Raw genomic sequence first — 22,907 nt, 5'->3', positions numbered from 1 at the left:
TATTGTAGAAACGGCCCACCAGCCTTTGCTATATTTGCAAAGTGAGAGAATAAGAGATGGGAATTTGTCTAATAGCCGCATAACAGCGTGGACTCTTTCCTTACAAGGCTGGCCCTTAGAAATTCGCTACAAGCAGAATAAAAAGAATCCAGTCGCACAAGGGCTTGCTGAGCTCCACGACTGTACTGCTAGAGATCCTGGGGAAAAATTATCAGAAGATGATTTTCTGGAAGAACAATTGCTTTCCCCATATAAAATGTACAATGAGGACCATTGTCAAACATTACCTTGGGTATATGTTGATGGTTGTTCTTACCATGCCACTATTGATAATGAGCGCAGAGTAGTCGCTGGCATTGGTATAAGTGGGGCAAACGGATTCTCAAATATATCTGTAGGTTTCAACATTGGACCAAGATCCAGTCAAGTTGCAGAACTAACTGCTGTTTTCAAAACCATTGAAATGGCTATTGAACATGGTATTCATGAATTTGTGATCATAACTGACTCAAATTATGTGCGTGACAGTTTTGTTGAATACCTGCCAACTTGGAAAAGAAATGGCATGCAGAAAAGCAATAACAAACCAGTCAAGCATGGCAAATTGTTCTGCGAGATTGATAATCTGGTAGTATCCAATGATTTAACCATACACTGGAAAAAGACCAAGGGTCATTCCAGAGTTTTAGGTCCTGATAAGGAAGGCAATGACCTTGCGGACTCATTAGCCAAACAAGGAGCCATAACTGGAGAACTCCTTAATATTGAACACTTAATGGGTGCAATTCAGGTAGAAGCCATTACCAGAAACCAGGCAAAACAACAGAGTGAGCCTAACTTGGTACAATGGAGTCAGGATTCTCCTAGTGAGGACCTGATCACTAGTCAAAAAGAAGACCCCATTGTAGGCATCTTCTATAAACACATAGAAGATCCTGAAAGCAACCCCATCTCAAAAGATGATTATATTGGCAAAGAAGATCTGAGAATCTTAATAAAATCTAAATCACAATTCAAATTACAGGATGGTTTGTTAATTAGAACCTCCAAAACTGGCATCCAACAGTGGGTAGTACCCACCAAGTTCAGAGGTCTAATGCTTCAACATGCCCATGATGCTCCCACATCTGGACATCGCGGTGCCAAACTCACGTATGAAATATTGCGTGATTATGCTTTTTGGCCACACATGTTGAAAGACGTTCAAACCTACTGTCAAGGGTGTTTAATCTGCCCACAGTTCCAACCCACTGCACCAATGCATAGAGCGCCATTGCAGAAAAGGGGGATGGTAATGCCATGGTCAGATATACAAATTGATTTTATTGGTCCAGTAACAAGGTCATCAAGAGGTAACAAATACATGTTAACAGTGACATGCCTGTTCACTAAATGGGTAGAGTGCATTAGTGCACCTAACAATAGTGCTGAAACATGTGCAGCATTGCTCATCAACCATGTATTTTCCAGATTTGGTTTGCCCCAAAGAATCGAATCAGATCGGGGGACCCACTTCACTAGCGAAGTGATGACAAAAATGTGGAAAATACTAGGGGTTAAAAGAAAGCTCCATATTGCTTATAGAGCTGCCTCAAGTGGTGGTGTAGAGCGTTACAACCAGTCTATTGTTAAAATCCTCAAAAAGTTTGTGAGTGAAACAGGTAAAGACTGGGATATAAAACTACCTCTAGTCTTAATGGCATTAAGAGCAACTCCAAGTAGTGCTACCAAGATGTCACCTTTTGAGCTGATGACTGGTAGAAGAATGGTTCTACCTCAGCATCTGCTGTACCGTACATCAGACCAAAATTTGATAAACGCTGCCAATACACATCAATATGTGGAAAACTTAAGAAAGCACCTGCAATATGCCTTTGCATTTGCTCAAAGGAATTTAGAAAGAGCCGCAACTGCCACTAAAACCTATTATGATCTCAAAACATCCAAAAAGGAATATGAAATAAATGATAAAGTTTATCTTTATAACTTTGGAAGAGATCAGGTTAGGGAGAAGAAATTTCTTCCCTCATGGAAAGGTCCTTTCGTCATTACTGACAAAATATCTCCAGTGGCCTATAAAATACGGATCCCCAAAAATGAAAGTTTCATAGACAAATGGGTCCATATCAATCAATTGCGAGCGTGTCATCCCAGATCCCAACTACAAGTCATAGAGGGAGAATGAAGTGTCATATCCCCAAATGAACTAAAGACATACTATAGTTTAAAGATGCCTAACTGATAAACATGAAGGTTCAAAATTGACAGACTATCTACATAGAAGACTGTCCATGATGTGTACGGTCAACATCCTCACCAAATACCACTAACTTTGATCCAATTCAAATACATGTGTCCTACATATTTTTGAATTGGAAAGGGGGATTTATGTCAAGGTATTTGAAATATTATTAAATAATATATAGAGGTATATTTGTCTTTATTTAATAGATCTGTGGATATGAACATGGTCTGTAGACAAAGGTTTGTTCCTAAGAGATCTCCCACATTCATTATGTAAAATTATGCTGAACACACAGGGGGAGACAATGGAACATTTGGCCTGCCAAATTTCAGAACAGTCACTTAGAGGAATGTTGGGGGAAGTAATTTTGAAAGGAAATGGAAACTAACACAGTTTCAGGATACAGCAAATATATGGATTTCCTCCAAGAGAAATGCCGATCCGTCTGAAGAAATGTGAGAGATACAAACATTCTTCAAAGGAACTGATAATTGGCACAGACTTGTTGAGTGACTCAGGCTGTTTGGATGATAACATCAGAATACACGTAACACAGACATTGTATTAGGTGGATGATTGCTGCAGGGGATATTTATATAGGAAATAAATTCAGATATACATAGAAATGATGTATATGTTTTGAAAACACAAAAGATCTTACTTAGCCTCTGTGTGTTTAAAAACATGAATAGATGTTTATGGACCTGAAGAGAAGTGATTATTAACATTTATTTTCTTATTTCAGATCTACATAGACAGGATTCACTTGGAATACAGTACAATACTGAATTAAAAATAAGCTATTATTCACATATAAATGCCAGGATACCGATAAAATTGTAATGCATTTTAAGCTACTAATTAGCAGTATTAAATTGCCTTGATATAATAAAATGTTAATAATATAACATATTTGGTATCAGAATAATAAAAAAAAAATAACCTAATATTAACCATCTGTAATTGGGGTTATATATGATTAATGCAGAGAGTGTAATCTGATTAAATAACCATTTTATGAAAAAAAAAAAAATTAACTTGCTTAAAAATGTCAGAAATGCTGTATTGTATTGCTATGTTGTACTGTATGCTGCCACCTGGTGTTATGTTGCGAGAACTACAGCCAGAAGGTTCTTTCTGGCTGTTAAAAATGAAATTTCCAAGGGCCAATCCGATTTAGACTTCCCAGATAACCAATGGGAAGGTCAGCTCCCGTAGTGCCACCCACATGATGTCATCAATGATTATATAATGGGAGTGTTGAATGCACAAGAGGGAGTTGTCTGTAACTTGTTGAAAATTAGTGATCTGATTTTGGCTGCGATATACCTAAAAAAAAAAAAAGTTCACTTCAGCAAGGAGCTTAAAACTTATCCTTGATTTGTGCAAAAACCTTCTTTCAAATGAGATGACCTAAAGACCGCTACAAATTGGATCCGTTGCAAAACATTGGGAACCGGATTGCTGTTTATTTGGGTGATGTATACAAGGGTTTTGTAAGATAAGTTATATGCATAGTCAATTTGTATTTAATAGATTTAAAGAAATAGTGTGTTTTAATTAGCATTTCACAGCCTATATATATATTGTTTAAATCTGCGTCTGATTGACCAAGTAACTCATCTATGCAAGTTCTGATATTGTCAGTTAATTTTGTATTAGGATAAATTGCAGTTAAATAGCAGAATATATATTATCCTATTGTTTTATAAACACTGTTTAGAATTGTATTGCTTGGATGTTAAAGGTTTTTAGTCCCATTGTGTTAAATAAATAAAAGGCTGAATTGTGAAGGTATATTTTTCTGGGTTTTGTAAGAAGGATAGCATATCTTAAGAGTTGGTTTTAACGCATATAAACTTTTATTTAGTTTCCTTTTACTGCAAATATAGTTCAATATGTTTATGGATATTAACTAAATAAAAGAATTCAGATATTTATATTAATTGTATGGTCTAGTAGGTGCATGGTTGATAAGGGTTTCTATTTCTTTGTATTGTGTTTATAACCCTGCCATAAACTTATATATATTATTTGGATAGCACTACTAAGATTTTCATAAATATACTGACAGTCTAGACCTTCTTGTTCTAGGTTTGTACTAATTTGTCTAGACCTTCTTGTTCTGGGTTTGTACTAATTTGTCTAGACCTTCTTGTTCTAGGTTTGTACTAATTTGTCTAGACCTTCTTGTTCTAGGTTTGTACTAATTTGTCTAGACCTTCTTGTTCTAGATTTGTACTAATTTGTCTAGACCATCTTGTTCTGGGTTTGTACTAATTTGTCTAGACCTTCTTGTTCTAGGTTTGTACTAATTTGTCTAGACCTTCTTGTTCTGGGTTTGTACTAATTTGTCTAGACCTTCTTGTTCTAGGTTTGTACTAATTTGTCTAGACCTTCTTGTTCTGGGTTTGTACTAATTTGTCTAGACCTTCTTGTTCTGGGTTTGTACTTATTTGTCTAGACCTTCTTGTTCTAGGTTTGTACTAATTTGTCTAGACCTTCTTGTTCTAGGTTTGTACTAATTTGTCTAGACCTTCTTGTTCTGGGTCTGTACTAATTTGTCTAGACCTTCTTGTTCTAGGTTTGTACTAATTTGTCTAGAACTTCTTGTTCTGGGTTTGTACTAATTTGTCTAGACCTTCTTGTTCTAAGTTTGTACTAATTTGCCTAGACCTTCTTGTTGTAGGTTTGTACTAATTTGTCTAGACATTCTTGATCTAGGTTTGTACTAATTTGTTTAGACCTTCTTGTTCTGGGTTTGTACTAATTTGTCTAGACCTTCTTGTTCTAGGTTTGTACTAATTTGTCTAGAACTTCTTGTTCTGGGTTTGTACTAATTTGTCTAGACCTTCTAATTTGTACTAATTTGCCTAGACCTTCTTGTTCTGGGTTTGTACTAATTTGTCTAGACCTTCTTGTTCTAGATTTGTACTAATTTGTCTAGAACTTCTTGTTCTGGGTTTGTACTAATTTGTCTAGACCTTCTTGTTCTAAGTTTGTACTAATTTGTCTAGACCTTCTTGTTCTGGGTTTGTACTAATTTGTCTAGACCTTCTTGTTCTAAGTTTGTACTAATTTGTCTAGACCTTCTTGTTCTGGGTTTGTACTAATTTGTCTAGACCTTCTTGTTCTGGGTTTGTACTAATTTGTCTAGAACTACTTTTTCTGGGTTTGTACTAATTTGTCTAGACCTTCTTGTTCTGGGTTTGTACTAATTTGTCTAGAACTTCTTGTTCTGGGTTTGTACTAATTTGTCTAGACCTTCTTGTTCTGGGTCTTTACTAATTTGTCTAGACCTTCTTGTTCTGGTTTTGTACTAATTTGTCAAGACCTTCTTGTTCTGGGTCTGTATTAATTTGTCTAGACCTTCTTGTTCTGGTTTTGTACTAATTTGTCTAGACCTTCTTGTTCTGGGTTTGTACTAATTTGTCTAGACCTTCTTGTTCTGGGTTTGTACTAATTTGTCTAGACCTTCGTGTTCTGGGTTTGTACTAATTTGTCTAGACCTTCTTGTTCTGGGTTTGTACTAATTTGTCTAGACCTTCTTGTTCTGGGTTTGTACTAATTTGTCTAGACCTTCTTGTTCTGGGTTTGTACTAATTTGTCTAGACCTTCTTGTTCTAGGTTTGTACTAATTTGTCTAGACCTTCTTGTTCTGGCTTTGTACTAATTTGTCTAGACCTTCTTGTTCTAGGTTTGTACTAATTTGTCTAGACCTTCTTGTTCTGGTTCTGTACTAATTTATCTAGACCTTCTTGTTCTGGTTTTGTACTAATTTGTCTAGACCTTCTTGTTCTAGGTTTGTACTAATTTGTCTAGACCTTCTTGTTCTGGGTCTGTACTAATTTGTCTAGACCTTCTTGTTCTGGGTTTGTACTAATTTGTCTAGACCTTCTTGTTCTGGGTTTGTACTAATTTGTCTAGATCTTCTTGTTCTGGGTTTGTACTAATTTGTCTAGACCTTCTTGTTCTGGGTTTGTACTAATTTGTCTAGACCTTCTTGTTCTGGGTTTGTACTAATTTGTCTAGACCTTCTTGTTCTAGGTTTGTACTAATTTGTCTAGACCTTCTTGTTCTGGGTTTGTACTAATTTGTCTAGACCTTCTTGTTCTGGGTTTGTACTAATTTGTCTAGACCTTCTTGTTCTAGGTTTGTACTAATTTGTCTAGACCTTCTTGTTCTGGGTCTGTACTAATTTGTCTAGACCTTCTTGTTCTGGTTTTGTACTAATTTGTCTAGACCTTCTTGTTCTAGGTTTGTACTAATTTGTCTAGAACTTCTTGTTCTGGGTCTGTACTAATTTGTCTAGACCTTCTTGTTCTAGGTTTGTACTAATGTTTTAACTTGTAAAAATAAATTTCTTTTTTTTAACTTACTGCTTTGCTGCTGGACATTGCGTTCTTTTTTGACTTTGTGCAGTTGGTTCGCTGTTTTTTGAGCCGGCATTGCACGCTGCCTTTGTGGCTGTTAGGTGTTACCGTAGTTTTCAGTGGCGTCTGATGTCACCATTTTGGGCCCGCAATCATGTACGGCTGGTGAGTTTGGAGCAGCCTGCACTTACTGAGTATGTATATGTAGCATTCTATGGCAGCCGTGTTTGTAACTATGTATAACATTGCTATAAACATTGTTGCAAACACTGCTGCCAGATGACTAAAGACACGTGCATGCTCCTGAGCTCACCTAGGATTACTCTTTAACAAAGGATAACAAGAGAACAAACGAGAACAAAATTGACAATAAAAGTCAATTGGAACGTTTTTTTAAAATTGCATGCTCTATCCAATCCATTTAAAGGAACAGTCTACAATTTTTATTGTTTTAAAAGCTAGATAATCCTTTTATTACCCATTCCCCAGTTTTGCATAACCAACACAGTTATATTAATATACTTTTTACCTCTGTGATTACTTTGTATCTAAGCATATTCTGACAGCCCCCTGATCACATGACTTTTTATTTATTATCTATTGACTTGCATTTAGTACTGTGTTGTGCTAACTCTTAAATAACTCCTTGGGCGTGATCACAAAGTTATCTATATGGCCCACATGAACTAGCAGTCTCCTGTTGTGAAAAGCAAATAAAAAAGCAGGTGATAAGAGGCTGTATCTTGTGGCTTACAAACAGACAGAAATTAAGAGGTTTAAATGTTATAAAGTATATTAATATATCAATGTTGGTTGTGCAAAGCTGTGGAATGGTAAAGCCATTATATATATATATATATATATATATATATATATATATATTAATCAAAGTTTTTATTTAAGGTATTTAGTAATACAACATTCTTGTCATGTCATCAGGAATACCATCTCACCATCTCTACATTACAAAAACAATCCTCTGTACAGAATGACAGATATAAAATACATAAGTAACCTCTGGGATCACACATCTAAAGATAACACTCCAGAGAATTACCCAAGAATTGGTTAGGTGAACTTATAGAAAAGAATCATAAGACATGAAAAGTATTATAATAGCCATTCTTATTGCAAGTATGGTAAACCAAATTGATACCTTAGGTTTTTATTATGCTTATCGAGATGTCTGTAGTACCCCTTTGTCAGGATATACTGCCTAGTAGGGTGATACTTTAATCTGGAATACTTAGAGTAATAGCATACAATATGTGAGGCACAATTCTTTATTATAACGGTGTTATTTAATTATCTAGCATATGTTCCTCACATAATTAGAGGGCCACTCTTGGACCATGCTATACTATTGATATAAGCAAGAGGAATTATAATAACAATGTCCACTCTTGGGCCTTAGCAGAATTAGATATAATAGATAGTGAAGTAAAAGAGTATATTCAACTTAATATTTTATGCAATTACTATTGTAACAACTTATAAGATAAAGGTTGCTAACTATCAAACCTGATGGTGGTTACTATGTGGTCACTTGTTAGGATAAATACTGGGGGCTAAAACTTCTTAACTTGAAATATATTACCAAGGACAACAAACCTTGATGATGATTATTAAAGCTGGGGGAAGCCCTAATATACAGCACCCAAAATGGGATCAATGTAACACCTAATGAGCCAAAAACTGTAATATAATTATACAGGTACAGACTATTATGGATGGATTCATACCTAATTGCATTGAACAATGTTGTAACAGGGACAATGCTCAAGGAGCCTGATATTGAATGCTCATTATTTCCTAACAGATTGCTGAGTGTACAACTAAATGAACCTTGTAGGGATTCCACAGTTCTTTAGAATGGCAACAGTGAGGTAAAAAGTAAATACACACAACTAAAGTATTAATAGCACAGAGCACATAGATACGGAGCCTTTTTACAAGTGCACTTGTCCTAACCCACGGACTCGGCCGCTGTCCGCGGAACAAGGACTGTTTGTGACCCTAGATAAGGGCCCCAGAAGACTATGGTAAAATATAGAGATTAGACCTCTGTGCGCTAAGCAGGTCATATGTGTAAACCTATAAATTATCTCCTGTAAAAGATGACACAATAGATAAGGAAGCTGTTGCCCGATAATTAAAGCTGTACGATGATTAGAGTGCTGCCTTCCCTGACCTTTGATATCTCTAACCCCTCCATGGTCAGCAGCTCCTGTCTAGTGCTCTTAAAAGTTACCCAGTAAGGACAACTATTGGTATCAAGAAAGAGCAGCCCTATAATATAGCGGCTGCGTTTGTCATATATAGAGGGTCCCTGCTAAGAACCACCACATGCAACTATTCACTACCGTTAATATATTTCGGGAGCTCATACCATATTCCTCCCAGGAAATCCCACATTACATTTTCTTGCCCCCATCTCAAAACAAAATCTTGGAGAAGCATAGGCAATACTAGAGTTCACATTCACATATATTGATTGAGTACCATCAACTTCTAACATTAAATTACTATGATGAAAATAAAGATAACAAGAAGATAACTGATTATTCATAATATGAAAGAGGCATACAAGTCAGTCTGCATTAGTACCGGGTATCAGATACCCTCTCTCCTGTGGAAAGTCACTAAGTTAGCCCTCACCGGATTTATATAGGCTGTGGTAGCAGAAGTGACAAATCTTCCCCCTCCGTGGATGAAAAAACAAATGATGGGTCCCCAGCCAAGCTAGAGAAGGATCAACTCCATTTTCTTCGAGTCGCTGCAGTTTCCATCTCCCCCTCAATGTAGGACCATACAGAACCTTGAGATCAATAAAGCTTGCCTGCCTATCTTAAGAAGGACTGAGCACTGACAATACATCACTATTATATATTGGGAAGTTTAGTGAGAAAAGTGTACTTAAGGGCTGTACAGTAACTTGCCAATCAAGATCCGCCATAGATATCCAGGCCGCCGGGCCATTTACCCCATGCTCCTCCAAACCAGTGTCTTCCCGTGTGAAGTTTGTCTGGTTATCCTGAGATGAATAGGGTACTGTCTCTATAGCCTTGTTGTGTGTTGAAAGGTTTAGTGCAGTAGGTTTTGCTGGGGGCTGTGCTATCTCTCGGTAATGGAGTCTTTCCGGTGATGTTAGAGCTGACAGTTCATCTTCCTCATACTCCTCCAAATCAGCACCTTCTTGTGTGGACGTTTTTCTCGGATTTAGCTGCATCTGTGGATACAATCCACTATGTGGTGGCTTTGCTACCATTTCAAGAAGGGTACATAGATCTCTTCCCAATGCAGCAAAATGAGCAAGTAGCTACATCACAGTCTTCTCCCATATGTCTAAGCAATCCATATTAAAGTGAAGGTCAATTTTCATGTAAAAGTGCCCGGTTTTTAAAAAAAACTATTAAAAACAGGGACACTTTCATTCATGAAAATTGACATTTCAGCCGTTTTTTTTAAATATACTTACCTTTTCTTCTTGAAGCCGCTCCAGTGCTTCACCAGCCCGTCGCAAGCCTCTTCATACGTCAGCAATGACGATTGCGGCATCCTCCAATCACGGCTTCCCCCCTGAGGCAACGCCGTGATTGGAGGAAGCCGGTTTCGTCATTACTGGGTAAGTAAACCAGGAAGAAGCAGGCGGGGCATCATTTCAGAACGGCGATCCGGCGTTTCAGAAGAACAAGGTAAGAATTTTTAAAATATGAATGAAAGTGCCCCTGTTTTTAATAGTTTTTTTTTAAAAACCGGGCACTTTCACATGAAAATTGACCTTCACTTTAAGAATGGAATAACCTTGGATTAGTTGGAGCAATCCCCAGATTAAAAGCGGGATTGATATAATTCAAGTGAGTGATAGGTTAAAGGTACAGCAGTCCGCCTATGACTGCTTTACCAAGGTTTTCAGCTGGGGGGGTCTGAGGCCGCTAGTTAGGCCGCCACCTGAGGTCTCAGTTGTCCAGATTAGGTCTCAGCCTTTAGTAATACACCAGAGTTTGGATTAGTATAGTCCACAGTGTGTAGGGTGCTCAAATATATCGATTGACTTCCAAACTGATGCCGTGTGTTAGCCTTAACTGACAGGTTAGCTAGTTCTTTGCTGGAGCTCCTAATATTGCGACCGTTCATGGCCGCCACCCGGACACGCCCCCATTATCTATCTTTTTAATCAATAACAATTTTGGTGTAGACTGTCCCTTTAAGTTTAATTTTTACTTTACTGTTCCTTATAGATGCTACTTTTATTTATTTACTTATTTATTTTTTACTGTGATTAGCATTTAGCACTAGCCACTATAGGGTTGTATGTTGTAGGCGTTGGTGGTAATAGACAGCTGTTGTTATCCACACCTATCAATATATACAAAATCAATATATAAATCTTAATCACAATTTATCATTTGATAACTATCAGCATTTTAACGGATGCTGATAAGCTGTTTTTAAAGTTGACTGGAATTTTATTGTTTATCAGCAGCACTTTTTTCATTATCATTTCTGTAAAGATTTCCTTATCCTTAACATTTGCCAGTCATGATTACAATTAAACATCTAAAAGGACTTGACAAACCCTGAAAAAAAAACACTTTTTTACTTTTATTACTGAATACACAAAAATGTTTTGGAATGTATCCTGCGCAAAACATTGAAATTATCGCCATCATATTGGATGAAATTAGTATGCAAAGTTGCCAAACAGATTCAAACCTATCTGCTCAATTAATAAAAATAGAAAAAAACAACAACAAATTAAAATTAGTTAAATCAATATCCCAACAAACATACAAAGAATTATACACATATTGCTATGGCTTTGGAACACAACAGGTTAATTTCACACATGTTACTTATTAGTATCACTACACTACTAAAAGGGATCTATTAACATACAGGCCCTTTAACCTGTGATGTAACCGCTAAACCCAGAAAATCACCATTTAGTTTGTCATTAATCCTGCACATTTGGTTTAAGGATTATTAAAATCTGGAGATTTATGACGCACATACCGATTTCATGTAATTTTCTGGATGTGAAGATTTCAAGCTTTAGAAGTATTACCTGCAGAAGTATTTAATTATTGTGATCACTATAAAAATACACTAAAGAAAAACTAACTGAAGTCCAGAAATAGTTATCTTCCTAAACCAAGCAAAAAATTGTGATCAGTCATCTAGTTATAAGCAAGTAGTGCAATAATACAATGATCTAAGATAACTTGTATGTCATTGCAACACCCTAATTATTTATACATATATATCCCAAATGTTAAAACACTACAAATACCCATTCAGCGCAACCACCATTCATCACTAATAGGCCTTGACCTTATGATCCACTACTCTTTACACGGTTTACTCACAAAAAGGCTTATATTACATTCTAGATTAAAAGATTATACATTTTCTTCTACATAATTCACTATTAAAGACACTCGGCTAGATTACGAGTCTTGCGTTATGAGTAAAAAAGCAGCATTAAAGGGACAGTCTACACCAGAATTTTTATTGTTTTAAAAGATAGATAATCCCTTTATTACCCATTCCCCAGTTTTGCATAACCAACACAGTTATAATAATATACTTTTAACCTCTGTGATTATCTTGTATCTAAGCCTCTGCAAACTGCCCCTTTTTTCAGTTCTTTTGCCAGACTTGCAGTCTAGCCAATCAGTGCCTGCTCCCAGATAACTTCACGTGCACGAGCACAGTGTTATCTATATGAAATAAGTGAACTAACACCCTCTAGTGGTGAAAAACTGTTAAAATGCAATCTGAAAAGAGGTGGCCTTCAAGGTCTAAGAAATTAGCATATGAACCTCCTAGGTTAAGCTTTCAACTAAGAATACCAAGAGAACAAAGCAAAATTGGTGATAAAAGTAAATTGGAAAATTGTTTAAAATTACATGCTCTATCTGAATCATGAAAGTTTATTTTGGCCTAGACTGTCCCTTTAAGTCTCATAATGCTACTATTTTACTACCGCTGGTATTTCGAGTCTTGCAGATTTAGGGGCACCGCCCACTTTTTTGGCCTTACCGCAAATCAACTTACGCAAATTGCGTATAGTCTTTTTTATATGGGACTTCCATAGCGCCGGTATTATGAGCTTGTCCTGGGAGGCCAAAAAGTGAGTGGTACACCCTATCCCGTCAAAATTCGTACCGCATTTTAAAGTCAGTAGTTGTGAGTTTTACACTACAACGCTGTAGCATAAAACTAAAGTGCTAAAAAGTACACTAACATCCATAAACTACCTATTAACCCCTAAACCGAGGCCCTCCCGCATTGCAAACACTAAAATTAAATTATTAACCCCTAATCTGCCGCTCCGGACATCGCCACCACTATAATAAACATATTAACCCCTAAACCGCCGCACTGCCACCTCGCAAACATTAGTTAAATATTATTAACCCCTAATCTGCTGTCCCTAACATCGCCGCCACCTACCTACATTTATTAACCCCTAATCTGCCGCCTCCAATGTCGCCGCCACTATATTAAATTTATTAACCCCTAAATCTAAGTCTAATCCTAACCCCCCCTAACTTAAATATAATTAAAATAAATCTAAATAAAATCCACTATTAATAAATAAATAATTCCTATTTAAAACTAAATACGTACCTATAAAATAAACCCCAAGCTAGCTACAATATAACTAATAGTTACATTGTAGCTAGCTTAGGGTTTATTTTTATTTTACAGGCAAGTGTGTATTTATTTTAACTAGGTAGAATAGTTACTAAATAGTTATTAACTATTTAATAACTACCTAGCTAAAATAAATACAAATTTACCTGTAAAATAAAACCTAACCTGTCTTACACTAACACCTAACCTAGCCCTACAATTAAAGGGACAGTCTAGTCAAATTCAAACTTTCATGATTCAGATAGGGCATGTAATTTTAAACGACTTTCCAATTTACTTCTATTCTCTAATTTGCTCAATTTTTTTAGATATCCTTTGTTGAAGAAATCGCAATGCACATGTGTGAGCCAATCATACGAGGCATCTATGTGCAGCAACCAATCAGCAGCTACTGAGCATATCTAGATATGATTTTCAGCAAGTGATATCAAGAGAATGAAGCAAATTAGATAATAGAAGTAAATTAGAAAGTTGTTTAAAATGGCATGCTCTTTCTAAACCATGAAATACAAAATTTGGGTTTCATGTCCCTTTAAATAAATTCCCTAAATTAAATACAATTAACTAAATTCAAAACAATTAGCTAAATTACAACCCCCCCACTAAATTACAGAAAATAAAAAACAAATTACAAGATCTTTAAACTAATTAAACCTAATCTAATAGCCCTATCAAAATAAAAAAAGCCCACCCAAAATAAAAAAAAACCTAGCCTAAACTAAACTACCTATAGCCCTTAAAAGGGCCTTTTGTGGGGCATTGCCCCAAAGAAACCAGCTCTTTTACCTGTAAAAAAAAATACAAACAACCTGTCATAATTCTAGCGGACCTTGTTCTTCATCTATCCTTTGGCTTCTAAATCCTTGCACCTTATATCAAGCCATTTCCTCCTTACCCTATAAATGATTACTGCACTCATCCACACCTGCTTGGAATTCTTGTGCCGCCTACTTTCTATTCCTGCTCACAAGCATCTCCCCATGCTACAGACTGAACGCAACTCTGCAGCTCCCGGCTGTAACAGTTTCGGCTGTGACGTCACACGCCACCGGAACCTCGCCCGACAACGGGAAAGCTCAGCCCTGCAAAGCACAACCGCTTGCTGGAAATCCACTTCAGCCTTCCTCTCCTCCAAACTGCAATTGCAGTGCTTACCGGTAAGTGCCTACTGCATACTGTCTTACAAGAAACTGCATATCAACCGCAAGGGGCTATTTATAAAAACGGAACTTTTAACCTAAGAACCACTCATGTCCTATCACTTACAGGAAAGGCTTGCAACTATGTGAACAATGCTCACTAAATTTATTTACATCATCAGCAATATCTTATGTTACCCTAACCTATATTAGAAAGGGATTAACCCCTCAAATGCCGGTCGAATTGTTACAGCGCTGTCTTTTCTAAAGTGTAAACAGCTTCATGTTACTTTTTGTTTCACCTTTTCATGGTTAGCTGAACTTACTCTGTGCATAGATATAAAGTCTACCATCTCAGTTGTTAAGTCAGCATTGCCTAATATTATAAGGAAGGAGAATGTGTATACACTGTAGCAATTAGAAAGTAAAATCTTCTTGATATACAGTGTTCAACATTCCCCCATTCAAACATATCATAATACCTGCAGTTGTGGTCCTTTTCTTATGTAACTCATTCTTATTGCAGGAATTTCTTGCGTAAGCCTGACATTAATTCCAAGCCCATACCATGGACCCAGCAGCTCTAATCTCCCATCTGGAAGCTCTTACTCAGACTGTTGACAACTTAGCAAAGGGAATGACAGCCATGCAGACAGAAAATACTTCCCTAAAACAGTATATCAATGAAAAAATTGATACCCTTAAGATTACTTTAAGCACTCATGAACCACAACCTAACCCACCTCTACCTTTTACAGGGCAAAGGAACGAATTCAGGGAATTTAAGAATTTGTGTTATTTATATTTTCAGTTAAAACCTAAGACCTACCCTAATGACCATTTAAAAGTCCTTACCACTATATCTTATTTGCGTGGTGAACCACGAGTTTGGGCCAATCTCTTCTTTGAGTCAGATGACCCCATACTGTATTCCCTTGACCAATTCTTTAAAGCCATGGCTCAGCTTTACGACGATCCCTTTAAACAGCTTTCAGCTGAGACAGCCATGCGATCTCTTCAACAAAATAAAAGACAGGTTGAGGAGTATATAACCGACTTTAAGAAGTGGTCCTCTGATACCCTCTGGAACGATTTGTCCTTGCGCAACCAATTTCGCTTGGGCCTATCAGATGCTTTAAAGGACGAGTTAGCCAGACAACCTTTACCAGATACACTAGACCAGCTTATTGACCTATCTATCACTTTAGACCGACGCATTAGAGAGCGACATACTGAAAGACGTTACTCTGACTCTACACAAAGATTTCCACAAGTCTATACTGCTTCCTCTTCCACTAATAAATCAGCACCCAAGACTTCTACAGTCCCTATGGAACTGGGTTTCATCCGAGGACCTTTAACTCCACAGGAGAAGCTTAGGCGCAAGGCAAATGATTTGTGCATGTACTGTGGAGGTTTAGACCATACCATCAGGGAGTGCACTCAACTTCAACGCAAGACTGGTAAGCACAGGAAATTTGAGATTTGCTTCTCATCAAAACATGTACAAATTAATCATTGCTCCCTACCTGTTTTGTTACAGTGGGAACACCTCAGACTAGACTGTCAAGCAATACTTGATTCCAGTGCTAGCCACAACTACATTGATGAAGATTGTGTACGGATAAATAAAATACCATTAGTTAAAAAGTTCAAACCAAGTCTCCTTCGTTTTGTTGATGGTAATGAGATCTCCTCTGGTCCAATACTATACCATACTATCCCTATACGTGTTAACACTAACACCCATCATACTGAATTTGTAACTTTTGATGTGATTCCATCACCTCTCTACCCTGTAATCCTAGGTATTCAATGGTTCAAAAAGCATGACCCCAGTATTCTATGGTCAACTTCTGAAGTAACTTTTAACTCCTCTTATTGTAAGGACAACTGTTTATATCACAAACAACTACTTGTTGTAGATCGTCTCATAATACCCGAGGAATATACATCATTTTCTGATGTATTCAGTAAAAAGGATTCTGAAACATTGCCACCACACAGGGTGTATGACTGTCCCATAGACCTCCTACCAGGCGTGGACATACCCTATGGCCATATCTTCCCCTTATCTGAACCCGAATTAGAACATTTAAAGACTTACCTGAAGGAAAATCTACAAAAAGGCTTTATATGACCCTCGACTTCTCCTGCAGGGGCTGGAATCTTCTTTGTTAAAAACAAAGACCAGTCTCTTAGGCAAATTATAGATAATAGGGAGTTGAACAAACGTACCATAAAAAACAGATACCCCTTACCGTTAATACCCCAACTCATAGACAGGCTAAAAGATGCAAACTACTATACCAAACTAGATTTAAGGGGCGCTTACAATCTGGTACGCATAAAACCTGGACATGAATGGCTTACAGCTTTTCGCACCCGTTATGGGTTATATGAGTATACTGTAATGCCATTCGGCCTTTGTAACGCCCCTGCCACTTTCCAGTATTTTATTAATGATATTTTCAGGGACTTACTCGACCTTTTTGTTGTTATCTATTTGGATGACATTCTTATTTTCTCTTCCACTCTTGAGGAACACATAAAACATGTAAAGATTATTCTCACACGATTAAGAGATAATTCTCTCTATGTGAAATTAGAGAAATGTATCTTCCATTCAAAACACATTAAGTTTCTTGGCTATGAAATCACACCAAAGGGTATTCAAATGGAAGGAAACAAAGTATCGGCTATCCTTGACTGGCCACCTCCCAAGACTAAGAAGGATGTCCAAAGATTCATGGGATTTGCCAATTACTATCGTAAATTTATTAAGAACTTTGAGGCCCTGACTAGACCCATTAGCAACATCACTAAAAAGGAGGGCAGATTCATTTGGACTCATGACTTGCAATATATTTTTGACTATTTGAAGTCTGCATTCACATCTGCTCCCATTCTACGTTTCCCGGAGCCCAACCATCAATATGTATTAGAGGTGGATGCTTCTAATTATGCACTAGGGGCCATATTGTCCCAAAGACAAACCCCAACAGAACCACTTCATCCAGTAGCTTATTATTCCAGACTTTTGACCACTCCTGAAATAAACTACCCCATAGGGGACAAGGAACTCTTGGCCATCAAGGCCTCTTTAGAGCACTGGAGACATTTGCTCGAAGGAACTAACATTCCTGTCCTGATATACACAGACCACAAAAACCTGGAATATCTCAAGAGTAATCGTACTCTCTCCTCACGACAGGTACGATGGAACTTGTTCTTGTCACGTTTCAACTACCTTATCACATACAGGCCTGCTTCAAAGAACAAGAAGGCAGATGCACTGTCACGTCAACTCTCACCCCTGGAGTCAATCCCAGAAGAAAGTTCACTCATACCTCTAGAAAACTTCTTAGGTCTCTCTTTAGACCAGATCGACACCTTCAAGATAGAACAAAGACGGGATACAACCTTACCTAAAAAGGAATTGGCTCAACATCACAATGAGTTGTACTACCGCCAACATCAGGTTTACGTACCACCATCTCTCAGACAGCAAGTACTTGCTACCCTCCATAACTCAGTTCTAGCTGGACATCCGGGTATAAACAAGACACAGGAATTAGTTGCTCGATTCTTTTGGTGGCCCGACTATTTGAATGAAACAGCGTTATACGTGAAATCTTGTAAAGTATGTGCTGTATCAAAGTCCACCAGAACATCACCTACGGGTAAATTGATACCACTTCCTACTCCCGATAGACCATGGACAGATATAGCAGTGGACTTCATTGTAGACTTACCCCTTTCGAAGAAACAAAATACTATCCTGGTAGTGGTCGATCTTTTTAGTAAGATGGCTCATTTTATCCCGTTCCATAAAGTACCCACTACTATGGAGACGGTTACCCTGCTACTGAACCATGTCTTCAAACTCCATGGCCTTCTAATTCCATCACCTCGGATAGAGGAACTCAGTTCACTAGTAAGCTCTGGAAACAATTATGCCTTAGTCTCAACATCACAAGGCGACTCAGCACTTCTTTCCATCCACAGACCAACGGCCAAACAGAAAGGACCAACCAGTGGATAGAACAGTACCTTCGCTGCTTCTTATCGGCCCGTCAGGACGATTGGGTTGATCTCCTGCCCACAGCAGAATTCGCTTTCAATAATACATACCACAACACCACTAAAACTTCTCCTTTCTACATCAACTATGGAATTGATTAACACCATCTCTGATGCTTTCGTTGTAGCCACTGAAAACATCAATCTCGCTAAGGAACGTTATAAAGGTCACTACGACAGAAAACGCTTGCCTTCTCCAAACTACCAGGTGGGGGATTATGTTTGGCTCTCCACTCGTAACCTACGATTGCCATTTCCGACCAAGAAATTGTCCTCTACTTATGTCGGTCCATTCCCGATAGACAACATAGTGAATCTGAATGCCGTAACTCTTTCTCTGCCTGCTCACATGAAGATCCATCCCACGTTTCATGTCTCTCTTCTGAAACCTTATAGAGCTTTGCGTCACCACACCGTCCAGGATCTTCATCTACCTACTCTTCCAGTCCCGCAGGATGTTTATGAGGTTCAACAGATCCTTGACTCCCGCATCCACTGCGGGGCTTTGCAGTATTTGATTCATTGGAAGGGTTACCCTGCCTCTGAGGATTCCTGGGAACCTGCTTCTAATTTGTCTGCGCCCCGGTTGCTGGCTCAGTTTCATGGACGGAATCCTGACCGTCCTGGTCCTGATCTCCGGAGTTGATCATTTGGGGGGGGATCCTGTCATAATTCTAGCGGACCTTGTTCTTCATCTATCCTTTGGCTTCTAAATCCTTGCACCTTATATCAAGCCATTTCCTCCTTACCCTATAAATGATTACTGCACTCATCCACACCTGCTTGGAATTCTTGTGCCGCCTACTTTCTATTCCTGCTCACAAGCATCTCCCCAAGCTACAGACTGAACGCAACTCTGCAGCTCCCGGCTGTAACAGTTTCGGCTGTGACGTCACACGCCACCGGAACCTTGCCCGACAACGGGAAAGCTCAGCCCTGCAAAGCACAACCGCTTGCTGGAAATCCACTTCAGCCTTCCTCTCCTCCAAACTGCAATTGCAGTGCTTACCGGTAAGTGCCTACTGCATACTGTCTTACAAGAAACTGCATATCAACCGCAAGGGGCTATTTATAAAAACGGAACTTTTAACCTAAGAACCACTCATGTCCTATCACTTACAGGAAAGGCTTGCAACTATGTGAACAATGCTATCTAAATTTATTTACATCATCAGCAATATCTTATGTTACCCTAACCTATATTAGAAAGGGATTAACCCCTCAAATGCCGGTCAAATTGTTACAGCGCTGTCTTTTCTAAAGTGTAAACAGCTTCATGTTACTTTTTGTCTCACCTTTTCATGGTTAGCTGAACTTACTCTGTGCATAGATATAAAGTCTACCATCTCAGTTGTTAAGTCAGCATTGCCTAATATTATAAGGAAGGAGAATGTATATACACTGTAGCAATTAGAAAGTAAAATCTTCTTGATATACAGTGTTCAACATTACCCCATTCAAACATATCATAATACCTGCAGTTGTGGTCCTTTTCTTATGTAACTCATTCTTATTGCAGGAATTTCTTGCGTAAGCCTGACACAACCCCCCAACAGTAAAACCCCCCACCCACACAACCAACCCCCCAAATAAAACTCTAACTAAAAAAACCTAAGTTCCCCATTGCCCTGAAAAGGGCATTTGGATGGGCATTGCCCTTAAAAGGCAATTAGCTCTATTGCGGCCCAAAGCCCTAACACTAACCGCCGAAGATCCACTTCTCGGGAGAAGTCTTCATTCAAGCGGCAAGATGTCCTCAACGAAGCCGGCAAAAGTGGTCCTCCAGACGGGCAGAAGTGGTCCTCCAGACGGGCAGAAGTCTTCACCCAGACGGCATCTTCTATCTTCATCCTTCCGACGCGGAGCGGCTCCAACTTCAAGACATCCGGCGCGGAGCATCCTCTTCAATCGACGGCTTCTTCTGGAATTAATGTTTCTTTAAGTGATGTCATCCAAGATGGCGTCCATTAGATTCCGATTGGCTGATAGAATTCTATCAGCCAATCGGAATTAAGGTTGAAAAAATCCTATTGGCTGATGCAATCAGCCAATAGGATTGAAATTCAATCCTATTGGCTGATCCAATCAGCCAATAGGATTGAGCTTGCATTCTATTGCCTGATTGGAACAGCCAATAGAATGCAAGCTCAATCCTATCAGCCAATCGGAATCTAAGGGATGCCATCTTGGATGACGTCACTTAAAGAAACATTCATTCCAGAAGAAGCCATCGATTGAAGAGGATGCTCCTCGCCGTATGTCTTGAAGATGGAGCCACTCTGCATTGGAAGGATGAAGATAGAAGATGCCGTCTGGGTGAAGACTTCTGCCCGTCTGGAGGACCACTTCTGCCCATCTGGAGGACCACTTCTGCCGGCTTCGTTGAGGACATCTTGAAGCTTGGATGAAGACTTCTCCCGTTAAGTGGATCTTCGGGGGTTAGTGTTAGGATTTTTTAAGGGTGTATTGGGTGGGTTTTATTTTTAGGTTAGGGCTTTGGGCCGCAATAGAGCTAAATGCCCTTTTAAGGGCAATGCCCATCCAAATGCCCTTTTCAGGACAATGGGGAGCTTAGGTTTTTTTAGTTAGGGTTTTATTTGGGGGGTTGGTTGTGTGGGTGGTGAGTTTTACTGTTGGGGGGTTGTTTGTATTATTTTTTTTTACAGCTAAAAGAGCTGATTTCTTTGGGGCAATGCCCCACAAAAGGCCCTTTTAAGGGCTATTGGTAGTTTAGTTTAGGCTAGGTTTTTATTATTTTGGGTGGGCTTTTTTTTATTTTTTTTATTTTGATAGGGCTATTGGATTAGGTGTAATAAGTTTAAATATCTTGTAATTTGTTTTTTTATTTTCTGTAATTTAGTGTTTGTTTGTTTTTGTAATTTAGCTAATTTTTTTGAATTTATTTAATTGTATTTAATTTAGGGAATTTATTTAATTGTAGGGTTAGGTTAGGTGTTAGTGTAAGACAGGTTAGGTTTTATTTTACAGGTAAATTTGTATTTATTTTAGCTAGGTAGTTATTAAATAGTTAATAACTATTTAGTAACTATTCTACCTAGCTAAAATAAATACAAACTTGCCTGTAAAATAAAAAATACCCTAAGATAGCTACAATGTAACTATTAGTTATATTGTAACTAGCTTAGGGTTTATTTTACAGGTAAGTATGTAGTTTTAAATAGAAATTATTTCGTTATTAAGTAAGTTTTATTTAGATTTATTTTAATTAATTTAAGTTAGGGGTGTTAGGGTTAGACTTATGGTTAATAAATATAATGTAGGTGTCGGCGATGTTAGGGGCGGCAGATTAGGGGTTAATAATATTTAACTAATGTTTGCGATGCGGGAGTGCGGCTGTTTAGGGGTTAATATGTTTATTATAGTGGTGGCGATGTCCAGAGCGGCAGATTAGGGCTTAATAAATATAATGTAGGTGGCGGCGATGTCGGGGTGGCAGATTAGGGGTTAATAAGTGTAAGATTAGGCGTGTTTAGACTCGGGTTCATGTTAGGGTGTTAGGTGTAAACATAAAATGTGTTTCCCCATAGGAATTAATGGGGCTGTGTTACTGAGCTTTACGCTGCTTTTTGGCAGGTGTTAGGCTTTTTCTCAGCCGGCTCTCCCCATTGATGTCTATGGGGAAATCATGCACGAGCGCGTACAACCAGCTCACCGCTGACTTAAGCAGCGCTGGTATTGGAGTGCGGTATGGAGCTCAATTTTGCTCTACACTCACTTCTTGCCTTTTAACGCTGGGTTTGTAAAAACCTGTAATACCAGCGCAGTAGGTAAGTGAGCGGTGACAATAACGTGCAAGTTAGCACCGCACAGCTCATAACACAAAACTCGTAATCTGTCCGACTAGAAATTGTTGTAGATAAGTCATTTTATGAGCTGTTCAACAGCAATATAATATACCTTAATGATTAAAGATAAGTGGATACTAGTTATTTGGTATAACAAAACACAGAAACACATTAATGTCTGTGATTTTTAATATTTTAAAATGTTAGCTTGGTAGTTGTTTTCAGTCAAGTTAACCAGAACAGGCCTTTTCTAATTAAAAAAAATGTATGCAACAGCCTGGAAGCATATTCTGTCAAGGGGTAACTAACTGGCTGGTCAGTAGATGTTCAGTCTTACATTCTGTATTATGTATATTTTGTTGTCCAGTACAGACATTCAGAAAATATACTGGGAACACTTAAACAGATTTTTGTTTGTGGACTGACAATTGTGACTGCACATGTTAGTGATGACATAACTTGGCACAACTGGGCTAAAAAAAATCTAGGCCTAACAGCATCCAATTTAAATTATTATTTGTTGTTGAATATTGACTTTATTTTCAATAATTTGTTTTTCTTTATATGATAATTACAATGTAAATGGTAAAAGTAAATA

The sequence above is a fragment of the Bombina bombina genome, chromosome 5, assembly GCF_027579735.1.
Source record: "Bombina bombina isolate aBomBom1 chromosome 5, aBomBom1.pri, whole genome shotgun sequence".
NCBI classification, from domain to species: domain Eukaryota; kingdom Metazoa; phylum Chordata; class Amphibia; order Anura; family Bombinatoridae; genus Bombina; species Bombina bombina.
This window is presented reverse-complemented; position numbering follows the sequence as displayed.